The sequence below is a fragment of the Mobula birostris genome, chromosome 2 (genome assembly GCF_030028105.1).
Source record: "Mobula birostris isolate sMobBir1 chromosome 2, sMobBir1.hap1, whole genome shotgun sequence".
NCBI classification, from domain to species: domain Eukaryota; kingdom Metazoa; phylum Chordata; class Chondrichthyes; order Myliobatiformes; family Myliobatidae; genus Mobula; species Mobula birostris.
This window is the reverse complement of record NC_092371.1, coordinates 136,526,123-136,539,312: the sequence shown is the minus strand read 5'-3', so window position 1 is coordinate 136,539,312 and position 13,190 is coordinate 136,526,123. Positions and strand designations below refer to the sequence as shown.

Genomic DNA, 13,190 nt, shown 5'->3' with positions numbered 1-13,190 from the left:
GACAAAACAGCATTCAAGACAAGTCAGGGAAATGATAATGGAGAAGCACAAGTATAGCGAAGGGTACAAAACCATCTCAAAAGCACTGAACATATCTCAGAGCTCAGTGTAGTCCATCATGGAAAAGAGGGAAAAATATGAAATCACAGCCACACTGCCACAGTCAGGCTGACCCTCTGGAGAAGAATGCCGCTCGTAAGAGGGGCTACCGTGACGCCAACAGTCAAGGAGTTTTGCAGTTGGTAACCTTTCCAATTCTCTTTCCCGGACTGCTGTGGAGGCCCAATTATGTGTATATATAATTGAGACTGACAGATTTCAGGGTGTTTGGTGAATTAGGGGAATTTGAGCTCCAAGCAGGGAAATTAGGCAGAAGTAGGTTGACCATAATCATATAGAAAGATGAACCAGGTTTGAGGGACCAAATGGTTTACTCCTGCCCTACATTTTCCATGCTTGTCCTTATCGATTCCTGCTTCCATCTGCAAAACTCCTCAACCACCCTGAACCAAATACTTCTGGATTTCCAGCAGCCGTCCAGTCTCATTCTCAGTTCTGCATCCTCGACTGAGCTCTTCACCAGCAATGACTTTTGAAATTGAATCCTGCAGCCATAAATAGTTACCCCAATATGAGGCAACCTTTCTCCCTCTCTTCTACATTGTTCAACTGTATCTTCCCTTGCTGAAACCTCATCTACAGCTGGCATCCTCTTGGCCATCAATTCCAGAGAAATCTTGGCCTCAATAAACAAGGGCAACTAATGCGCTCCTGCCCTTGCCTGGTGCAGGTTCGGGTTATGCAACATTTTAAATTTTTCTCCTTGCTTCCAAGGTATTGCCCTTCCTCTCCCTGCAACTCCAGACAAAGTTCAAAGTAAATTTATTATCAGAATACATATATGTTACCATATACAACCCTGAGATTCATTTTCATGCAGGCATACTCAGTAAATCCAAGAAGCACAATAGAATCAATGAAAGATCACATCCAACAGGACGGACAAACAACCAACGTGCAAAAGACAACAAAATGTGCAAATACGAAAGAAAATAAAAGCAATAAATACTGAGAACATGAGATGAAGAATCCTTAAAAGTGAGTCCATAGGTTGTGGGAACAATAGTTCAGTGATGGGGCAATTGAAGTTGAGTGAAGTTATCGCCACTGGTTCAAGGGCCTGATGATTGAGGGGTAATAACTTTGTGAACCTGGTATTGTTGATCCTGAGGCTCCTGTACCTGCTTCCTGATGGCAGCAGTGAGAAGAGAGCAAGGCCTGGGTAGTGGGGGCCCCTGATGATAGATGCTGCTTTCCTGTGATAGTACTCCATGCAGATCTACCTTACCTTTAATGGACTGGACCGTATCCACTACCTTTTGTAGGATTTCCTGTTTGAGGGCATTCGTGTTTCCATACCAGGCTGTGATGCAACCAGTTAATATACTCCCCACCACACATTTATAAAAGTTTGTCAAAGTTTTAGATATCATGCTGAATCTACACAAACCAAAGTGAGTAGAGGTGCTGCCGTGCTTTCTTTGTAATGACACTTCTGTGCTGGGACCTTCCCAGGAAAGGTCCTCTGGAATGATAACAAGAAAGGATTTAAAATTGCCAACTCTCTCCACCTCTGATCCCCCGATGAGGACTGGCTCACAGACCTTCGATTTCCTCCTCCTGAAGTCAATACTCAGTTCTTTAGTTTTGCTGATACTGAGTCAGAGGTTGTTGTTGTGGTACCACTCAGCCAGATTCTCAATCTGTCTCAAATATGCTGTTTCTTCACTGCATTTGATTCGGTCCACGACAGTGGTGTTGTCAGCAAACTTAAATATGGCATTGAAGCTGTGCTCAGCCTCACAGTCACGAGTATAAAACAAGCAGAGCAGGGAGCTAAGCACATATCCTCATGGTGCACTTGTGCTGATGGAGATTGTGGAGGAGATGTTGCCAATCCGAACTGACTGGAGTTTACATGTGAGGAAATCAAGGATCCAATCACACAAGGAGGTATTGAGAGTGAGGTCTTGAAGCTTAAGAGCTTAGTTGATTTTGAGGGGATGATAGTATTGAATACAGAGCTGTAGTTGATAAATTCTGGTGTCCAGACTTCCAGGGTTGAGTGAAGAGCCAATGAAATGGCATCTGCTGTGGACCTGTTGTGCTGGTGGGCAATTTGGAGCAGATCCAAGTCACTTCTCAGGCAGCAGTTGATAGGTTTCATCACCAACCTCTCAGAACACTTCATCACAGCGGATGCAAGTGCTCCTGGACGATGGTCATTGAGGTAGATTACCACATTCTTCTTGGGCACCAGTATAATTGAACCCAGGTACCCCATCTGGGCCAGATGCTTTCAGTGGGTTCACCCTCCTATAGGATGCTTTCACGTTCTCTGAATCTGCAGGGTGTTCGGGGACTGTGGGAGCTCGTGAAGGTTCCTCCATGTTTTGATGGTCAAAGTGAGCATAGAAGGAATTGAGTTCATCTGCGAGCGAAGCCTTATTGTCACCTATGTCGCTTGGATTCTCCTTGTAATGGTGATAGCACTGAAGCCCTGCCACAGCTGTCAACCATCTTTCAGTAATTCAAGTCTGGTCTAGAATTGCCATTTTGCCCATCAGATAGCAGACACCCCACCTCTCCCGGAACTTCCGGGACTCTCCCGCATATTAATAGTGGCTCCCTGATGCCTGCAAGTTATATACAATATCACGGAAATCAATTTTTTTGAAAGCGAGCGAGAAAGCGAGAGAGAAAGCAAGCGGGAGAGACAGAAAGCGAGTGGGAGCGAAAGCAAGCGAGAGCGCACGCCATGGTAGAGTGTTTCAAAGAAAATATAAAACGTACATCACCCCAGACTACACTAAAGTGTACCCCTGCCTAATAGGGGTCAAAATAACGACAGTGTTGCTCGCTGCACTGTTTGCAACAGGTTGAGGTGAGATTAACAGGTGTCATTCGTTCATTAGCATAGCTAACATTATTCAAACTAGCTGGCTAGCTGCTAAGGAGCTACTCTATTGCAGACATCCCACCTCTCCCGGAAGTCTCCCGCAAATTGATGGTGCTACCTCCCTGAAATGAGTTTTTGCAGGGTGGGATGTCTGAGATAGAACATAGAACAGTACAGCACAGCACATAAACAGGCCTTTCAGCCCACAGTGTTGTACCGAACCAGCTAAAAAGCAAATCAAAAACACCCAAACACCAATCTCTCCTACCTACACAATGTCCACATCCCTCCATCTTCCTCACATTCATGTGCCTACCTAAATGTATTAAAAGTTTCCAATGTATTTGCCTCTACCACCACTCCAGGCACCACCACTCTACGAGTAAAAAACCTATCCCTCACTTCCCCTTTGAACTTACCCCCCTCCCCAATGCACACCCTCTGGTATTAGACATTTCCAGAGATCGTACCTGGACCTCTTGCATCTTACTCGATTGCCAGACCCGAATGCCACTGATCTGACCTTCAGCGGACTGCAGATCGCATGGTTCATCCAGACTTTCTGGTTGGGGAAAGACTCTTTTGTGGGGAAACAATCATCTATGACTTTTTTTTTATATAAAGTCCATGGCAACCGTGGTGTATTCATTCAGATCCTCTGATGAGTGGTTATACGTGGCCCAGTGCACCGATTCGAAGCAATCCTGTAGCAGCTCCTCTGCTTTCTGTGACCACTGTGACAGACGATTATCCTAGTATAACTGCCCAAGGATTTGTACTCTCTCTCCACCTTTAAGCCACCTGTGTGACTGAGTTGCTGGGCACTTATCTTCATTTTTTAAAATGTATTCATTCGTGGGATGTGGGCGTCACCAGCTAAGCCAGCATTTATTACCCATTCCTAGTTGCCCTTGGGAAGGTGGTGATGAGCTGCCTTCTCGAACCACTGCAGTCCCTGAGGTGTAGAGATACCCACAGTGCTGTCAGGCAGGGAATGCCATGATTTTGACCCAGCAACAATGAAGGAATGACGATGTTTCCAAGTCAGGATGGTGAGTGAATTGGAGGGGGATTTCCAAATGGTGGTGCTTCCAGGTATCTGCTGTTCTCGTCCTTCTAGATGGTAGTGTTCCTGGGTCTGGAAGGTGCTGCCTTAAGAACTTTAAGGCCTCGTGATGTCATCTACTATCAGTCAGGTAATGCCAAAGGTGTGCTGGAATGTTTTACATTAAAGGAGCTGGATGAAAAGTTACTGTTATAGTAACCAGCATGTAAACATAGCTTTAAATATTGATTTCAGTTCCGATTGGCTTTATCTGTAAGTCAAAGTTTAAACATTGACTCAACAAGTGTGTGACACTGGGGGATGGGAGGATTAGTAACCCAAGTTCGACTTCACATTACCTGTGCAAGACCACAGATCACAAGTCTATAGGTAGAAATGCAGATATGACATACAGCAGCAAAGCAATCAAACTCGTCGCCTGAACACAATGGCCAACAGCACTTACTAATTTCTCGAAATAACCATACACCCACACGCCATGGCAACGTCAGCCATAGACAACCACGCACACAAGTCAAGGGAGACCCCAGACATACGCATGCTACAGCAATGACAACTTCAGCACTGCACACACCATCAACACCCCGACAATGCTGAAGAGAAGATCTTCAATAATGATCAATTGGGGTAGTTATAGGCAACTAGGAAATCAGAGCTCACCTCATCAGGGAGGGTAAATCCCAGTCACTCTCTACTCTGCTCCACAAAGGGTGGAGGGGGTGCAATCCCATTATGATGGCCCTTGTTAGATTAAGCAAGAGCTTGTACTCAGTCAACAGCCCCGGTATCCAATCCCCCATGTGACTAAAAATAAATCTAATGTTAGCAGTTGTTTGCCAATTGGGTCAACATTTTCAGCATACAAATGTCACGCTGTAGTTTGGACTATTGAGCTTCCTAGGTACTTGCACACAGATCATGCCTGGTCTTCAGATTTCCCATCTTGGGCAGTACATTACTAGTTCTTTCACTTATGGAGTTGAGTGAGCTTAAGACAAAGGAACCCTTAGGAAACAGTGATCACACTAAGGTACAATTCACCCCGCAGTATGAGAGGGAGAAGCTAAAATCAAATGTATCACTATTACAGTGAAGGAAAGGGAATTACAGAGCTATGAAAGTGGATCTCGCCAAAGATGATTAGAAGGGGACACTAGCAGGGAAGATGGCAAAAGAATAATGGCTAGAGTTTCTGGGAGCAATTCAGAAGGCACAGGATAGATACATCACAAAACAGGAGAATGAAGGAACTGTGGTTGACAAGGAAAGACAAAGATAGAACTAAAACGAAGTGATAAAATATAGCAAAAATAGTTCGAAGTTAAGAGGATTCGGAAACTTTTAAAAACCGCCAGAAAGCAACTGAAAAATGAGAGAAAAGATGAAATATGAAGGTAAGTTACCCAATAATATAAAAGAGTGTACAAAAAGATTTCTCAGATATATAAAGTGTAAAAGAGAGATAAGTACAGATAATGGATGACTGGAAAATTACACTGAAGAGATAGTAACGGAGGACAAAGAAATGACAAATGAACTTAATAAGTATTTTGTGTCAGTCTTCACTGTGGAAGAGAACAGTAGTATGCCAGAAACTTGAGTATCAGAGGCAAAAGAGAGTGTAGTTGATATCACTAAGGAGAAGGTGGTTAGAAAACTGAAAGGTCTGAATGTAGATAAGCACCCGGACCAGATGCACTGCACGCCAGTGTTCTGAAAGAGATAGCAAATGATACTGTGGAGGCATTAATAGTGATTTTTCAAGAACCACTATGTTCTGGAATGGTTCTAGAGGACTGGAAAATTGCTAATGTCACTCCGCTCTTTAAGGAGGGAGGCAATAGAAGGGAAATTATAGGCCAGTTAACCTGACTTCAGTAGTTGGAAAGATGTTAGAGCCCAATATTAAGGATGAAATTTTAGGGTACCTGGAGGCACATGATAAAATAAGCCAAAGTCAGCATGGTTTCCTTGAGGGGAAATCTTGTCTGCCAAATCTGTTGGAATTCTTTGAGGAAATAACAGGCAGGATAGACAAAAAAGTAATGGATTTTCAGAAGGCTTTGACAAGGTGCTGCTCATGAGACTGCTCAACAAGATAAAGCACCCATGGTATTACAGGAAAGATACTAGCAGGGATAGAAAACTGGCTGACTGGTAGGAGGCAAAGAGTAGGAATAAATGGGTTCTTTTCTGGTTGGCTGCTGGTGACCAGTGGTGTGCCACAGGGATCACTGCTGGGACTGTTTTCTTTCAAGTTATGTGTCAATGATTTGCATGATGGAATAGATGGCTTTGTGGCCAGGTTTGTGGACAATATAAAGATAGGAGGAGGGGTAGGTAGGAAACAGGAAGTGTGCAGAAGGACTTAGACAGATTAAGAGGATGGGCAAAAGAGTGGTAAGTAGAATTTAGTGTAGGGAAGTGTATGATTGTGCACTTTGGTCGAAGGAATAAACGTGTACACTTTTTTCTAAACAGGGAGAAAATTTAGAAATCTGGACTTGGGAATCCTCGTGCAGATCCCCCTAAAGGTAAACTTGTAGATTGAGTAATTGGTAAGGAATATAAATACGATATTAGCATTTATATTCAAGTGCTCTTGAAATGAAAGCAAGGACGTTATACTGAGCCTTAATAAGTCATTGGTCAGACCGCACTTGGGAGTACTGTGACAGTTTTGGGCTCCTCATCTTAGAGAGGATGGGCTGGCATCGGAGGGGGTCCAGAGGAGGTTCCCAAGAACCTGAGAATGAAAAGGCTAATGTATGAGGAACATTTAATGGCTCTGGGCCTGCGTGCACCGGAGTTTAAACCTATCAAATACTGAAAGCCCCAGACAGAGCACACGTGGAGAGAAGTTTCCTACAATTAGGGAGTCTAGGAATGAAGGACACAGCAGCAGAGTAGTTTATGTCTCTTTAGAACAATTCATTGGGTATATTTAAAATGAAGGTTCTTGACTAGCACAGTTGCAAGGAGAAGGCAGGAGAATGTGTTTGAGAGGGATAATCAATGAGTCATGATAGAATAACCTAATCCTGTTTCCATGTCTTATGAGCTGCAGAAACTTGCATTTATATAGAACTTAATGTTAGGATGAGGGTAAGCATGTTGTTCAGCATATAGTGGGTGTGGTTGCCTCACAGCACCACTGACCTGGATTTGACACTGACCGTGAGTACTGCGAGCTGTTTGCGCAGGTTCACCCTTAAAATCCCCCCTATGTGCTCCAGTTTCCTCCCACATCCCAAAGACACGGGGACTGGCAGTTAGACCTTCCATTTACTTGTCACCCTCCTCACCTGGATCCACCCATAACCTGCCAGCTCTCGCTCCACCCCTTCTCCCCACCCTTTTATACTGGCTCCCTCCCTACTTTCTTTCCAGTACTGATGAAGGGTCAACGGAAACATCAGCTGTTAATTATGCTCCATCAGTACTGCCTGACCCATTGAGTTCCCCCAGCTCCTTTGTGTTGCTCCGGTTGGTGGCTTAACTGGCTGCTGTAAATTGCCCCTCGTGTAAGCAAGTGGGGAAAGAATCAGGGTGTGGGTGATCATGGGCTTGAGAGAACATCGTAAGGGGGGGGGAAGAGAGAGAATGGGACTGATGGCAGTAGTCAGCATGGATCTGATGCAATTTATATGGAATAAGTAAATACCTACCACTGCCATCATCCCCCCACCCCGCCTTACAGTTTCAGTTTTGAAGACATGGATCTGAAATGATAATGGACGGTCAGAGCTAACTTCCCAAAGTGGGGCAAACCTCATGCTCGGTACCCACTATTACAACAGACGCCTAACAAATCTTTCACTTCACAAGCGAGGACATTCACTGAGAAACAGGCTCACTTGCGATCTGTTTATCTTTGCAATAAATATCCTTGGCCAACTGCATAAAGCCCACAAGGTCATCTTCATTCAAATGTGTACGTGAAAGTATGTTTTTAAAGGTAATTTAAAAATAGATTAAACATCAAGGTTTAGGACAAAACCTTGGGAAACGTGAAACACTTCCCACTTCTTGGGAGCCACATCCAATTGAGTATATCATAAAGAAATTCACCATCCTCTACAATGCACCACTTGAAAGAAAAGTTTGCATGAAGACAAAGACATCAACTCTGGTACAAAGCTTATGATCTACAATTGAAACCTGTCCTCTGTATGTTCTGAGATCTGGATAACCTACAGCAATGCTATATTAAAAAAAAAGTCTTTCAAATCCATTGACTGGATAAGCAATACAACAGCAGTATCAATGCTCAGGCCAACATCCCTGCATTGAGGCTCTAATTTCAGTCTGAATGTGTTCAAAGTATCCTGGGAGAAACTCAACGTCCCATTGACCCCAGGAAATCTCCAACGCACCAACACTCAAAGTGAAGGAGGAGCATTTGGGACGGTGTCAAAAACTAACCACGTTGGGTACATCTGCCCCATCTGTACAAGGGTCCATGCTTCTCACATCAATTTCATTATGCATCGTTGAACTGGAGCAGAAGCCGCAAACAACACAAAGAACTCAACAGGTTGAGTAGCCCACTCAAACCCAACCGGCCAGCGGGAACCTATAGTTAGGCTGCGTTTTGAGTATTGCATTCAGTTCTTGTTGCCCATTACTGAAAGGATGCAGAGGTTTTGGCGAGGGTACAGAAGAGGCTTACCAGGATGCTGCCTGGATTAGACAGTATGAAGCTATAGGGAGAGATCTAACTGTGGTTTACAATATTATGAGAAGCATAGATAAAGTAGACAGAAAGTATATTTTATGCAGGCTCAAAATATCTAATACTCAAGGGTATTCATTTAAGTTGAGGGTGGTATGGTCAAAGGACATGTGTGAGGCAAGTGGTGGTGGGTGCCTGGAATGTTCTGCCAGGGGTGGTGGTTCTGCAAGTATGATAGAGGCATTTAAGAGGATCATCAGCATGTGAATGTGAAGATGTGGACACTGCAAAAGGGAACGGTTTAGTTCAGCATTTAATTACTAGTTTAATTAGTTCAGCAAAACATTGTGGACCTAAAGTTTTGTTCCTGTGTTGTAGTGTCCTGTGTTCTAAGAGTAGCAAGATGTAGACCAAGCTGACGGAAGGAGGGCAGGAAAGAGCCAGAACCAGAGGACGCAGGCACCCAGGATGGGGGGGGGGGGGGTGGTAAGGTAAGTGTGTGGGGTTTGCATTGGCAGAGTCTGTGTGTGTAATCTGTATGTGGTGTTTTCTGGTGGGATGTGTGAGATACGTGGGGCATGTAGGAATGGGTCACAATTACCAGGGATCCAGGTGTGGATATATGAGAACGGTGTTTACAAAGTTGGTTTATTGAGGACAGAATTGCATGTGAGTGTTGAAGTATATATGGGGTGGGAGTGTGCAGGTTTTATGAATTGGATCAGGGTTAGGATGTTAGATTGGAAGGTAGTTTGTGGGTGGAGGATGCTGCTTATTTGAGGAGGTGGAGGCATAACATTTGTATTGCATTGTAGGTATGGGGACTAATTTCCAAGTGGAGGTGTTTGAAAGTCTGGTGTATTTGGCTGAACGGGAGTGTTGCTGGGATTGGGATGTGAAGTGGTTAGAGCATGTTCAGGGGTTTGAGTATGCGCTGTGCATTTGCAAGTTTGGAGCATGTGAGGGAGTTGGTGGTATAGATGTACAACAGTGTCTTGAGGGTTGGGTTGCAAGGAGCAAGGCATTGGGGTCTACGGGGGTGCGAGGTTCTGGGTATCTATACCATGTGTGGGGTGAAGTAATGGGAGCTCACACTTGTCTTCTGGGGGTGAGGTCAGGAGTTTGAAGGGTTTACTATGTGCGTTGGAGTGTATGGACCTGTGCGTACTCAGTGCTGGGGTGCATGAGAGAACACTCTGAGGGTGCTAGGAGTTTATGGGATGGTTTAGGGGAGGGCATTATGTATTTTGGGGTGGGAGAAGTACAGAAGGGCTGGGGTGGGGTTTAAGAGTCTAGTCTAGGAGGAGTGGGAGAAACTACAAAAACGAAAACTGCAGTTGCTGAAATCTAGAGCAACAAACAATCTGCCAGAGAAACTGACTGTCTATTTGCCCCGTGCCCTTCGTTACCTCCCATACACACCATTTCCCACCCACTCATCTCCCATGTCACCCCATCTTCCCCCACTCCCTCCCACCTCCCCATCCTAACGGTCCCTCTCCGCCTCAGCATGTCCCTCTCACTAACTCCACAATTTCCCCCAGTCCTACCAGTCCCTTCCCACCTCACCGTATCCTCAGTACCCTGTCCCCTTCCCCAGTCCCTCTCCCAACTACCCCATCGCCGTCTCTCCCTGTCGTACCTCCCCATTCCACCTGTCTCCCACCCATTACCCTGCATCTCCCCCTTCGTGTCCCTGTTCACCCCACTCCATTTCCCCCGACCCCCTCTCATTCCTCTTCCGTCCGCCCTCCATTCCTCCTGCACCCGCCCCCCAAACGCCTCCGCGGGTCCGGAAGCCCTGCCAGAACTGCCACCCCTCTGACTTGCTCCGGCCCGGGTATCACCGTGAGACGGCGGCGGCAGCGCCACTGCCGATACCCTTCCCCGGGGGAGCGGCCTAACGTCGCCAGCTCTCTGCACCCCCGTTCCCCCTGAATGACTCCTACCTCGTTTCCAAAGGCCGGACAGCTGCTGCAAAACCAAACCTTAGTCCTTCCCCTGGGCCGGTCCGATCCGCGCCCGCCGACCCTTCGGATTTTTTTCCCGCCGACTAGAAAATGACCCTAAAGGGACCCGCCGCCGCGACAACACTTCCTCCCCACCCACTGCATGTTGGGAGTTGTAGGTTCCTGATACTAAACCGCTTCAGGCAGGACGCCTTGCTCCTTGGGACTTGTAGTTCTCTGAGCAGGAAATGTTTCTGTAAGATCACCTTTCATCTACATGAGCATAGGCACAACCTGTTTAATTATACCTCAGTCACTCAATTCCAGGAATCAACCTACCAAACCTACTTTGCACGGCCCAAAATGCAAACGTATAATTTCCTAAATCGAGTCAAACAGCATGGAAATTTGCACTTCCATGCCAATCAACAATCCCATCTACACAAAGTTCAAAATAAAATATATTATCAGAGTACATACATGTCACCACATACAACCCTTTGTCTGTGGACATAATTAGAAAATCTATAGAACTGTAACTGTAAACAGGATCAGTGAACAACAAACTGTGAAATGCTAATGTAAGTAAATAGCAATAAATAACGAGATCATGAGATAACAATATAACAGAGTCCTGAAATGAGTGTAGCTATCCCCTTTTGTTCAAGTGCCTGATGATTAAGGGGTAGTAACTGTTCTTTAACCTGGTGGTGTAAGTCCTGAGGCACCTGTACCTTCTACCTGATGGCAGCAGTGAGAAAAGAGCATGGCCTGGGTGGTGAGGATCTCTGATGATGGATGCTGCCTTTCTACGTCAGGTTTTCATGTAGACGTGCTCAATGGTTGGGAGGGTTTTACCTGTGATGTACTGGGCTGAATCCACTACCTTTTTCCACTCAAAGGCATTAGTGTTCCCATACCAGGCTGTAATGCACCAGGTCAGCACACTTTCCACCACACAGCTATAGAAGTTTGCCAAGGTTTTCGATGACATGCTGATCCTCTACAGACTCCTGAGGAAGTAGAGTAGCTGTTGTGCTTTCTTCACAGTAATATTTCTATGATGGGTCCAGGACAGGTCCTCTGAGATAGTGACACCCAGGAAATTAGAGTTACTGACTCTCTCCACCTCTGCTCCTCTGATGATTACCGGCTCATGGACCTCTGGTTTCCCTATCCTGAAGTCTACAATCAGTTCTTTGGTCTTATTGACATTGAGTGAGAGGATGTTATTACACCACTCAGCCAAGTTTTCAGTCTCCCTCCTGTATGCTGATTCATCACCCCCTTTGATACAGCCTAAAACAGAAGTATCATCAAACTTGTATATGGTGTCAGAGTTGTACTTAGCCACACAGTCCTAGGTACAAAGCGAGTGGAGCAGGGGGCTAAGCACACATCCCTGCAGTGCTCCTGTGCTGATGGAGACTGTGGAGGAGATGTTTTTGCCAATCCAAACTGACCGGGGTCTACATGAGGAAATTCAGCATCCAATTGCACAAGAGGGTGTTGAGGCCTAGGTCTTGGAGCTTACTGGCTAACTTTGATGGTGTTAAATGCCGAGCTGTAGTCGATAAAAAGCATCCTGATGTATGCACCTTTGTTATCCATATGTTCCAAGGTTGTGTGAAAAGCCAACAAGATAGCATCTGCTGTAGACCTATTGCTTCGGTAGGCAAATTGGAGCGGATTCAAGTCGCCATTTAGACAGGAGTTGATATGCTTCAGCATTGAAGCAGGTGGGTACCACACACCCAGAGTGAGAGGTTGCAGATATCTGTGAAGGCACCAGCTAGTTGGTCAGCACAGGTCTTCAGTACTCGTCCAGGTACTCCCTCTGGACCAGATGCTCTCCTTGGATTCACTCTCTTGAAGGCAACCCACGCATCATCTTCAGATATTGAGACCAAAGGATCACTGGGGATCATATAACCATATAACAATTACAGCACGGAAACAGGCCACCTCGGCCCTTCTAGTCCATGCCAAATAGCAAGTATAATCTGTGGGATTTGAACCACTTCAATTTTATTGTTGTTCTCCTTGGGAGAAACCTGACATGGGGTATGTACTGTACCATAACTAAGCTTTTCAGAACAGTAAATTCAGATGAGACCACAAATCAAGGGAAAATAAACACACTGCCTAAGCTTTAGATAAACTGTTATTGCTACAGATCTAAATGCTGGGGTCAGCAGAATTATATCAGTTTGACACTGAGGCATAGCTCTAAAGCTGCTGCTTCATAGTTTCAGCAAACGCGATTCAACTCCAGGCTTCCCTGATGCCTGAGTTTGTAAGTTCTCCTTATGCCCATGCACCACCTCACCACCCCAACACTGGACACTCAGGTTCTCACCCATATTGTAAAGATATACAAATCAGTAAGTTAATTGGCAATGCAAATTACTGTTGTTGTGTAGGTCAGTGGTATAATCTGAGAGTGCTGATGGGAATATAGTACCCTGTGGCACAGTGTCCATGCTGACCAAGTTGCCTACCTGTGCTAGTCCCATTTCCCCATATCCCTTTATACCAGGG

The 13,190-nt window shown here is 45.4% G+C and overlaps 1 protein-coding gene across 1 annotated transcript in view; it reads right to left on the bottom strand.

Annotated features, from left to right (window-relative positions):
* klhdc3 (kelch domain containing 3) overlaps positions 1–10,806 on the bottom strand; it is a 99,556-nt gene extending 88,750 nt beyond the window's left edge. The window contains 1 exon segment of the mRNA XM_072280206.1: positions 10,650–10,806. The gene's annotated coding sequence lies outside the window, so the exon portion shown is untranslated.
* Between the last annotated feature and the right edge of the window lie 2,384 nt (positions 10,807–13,190).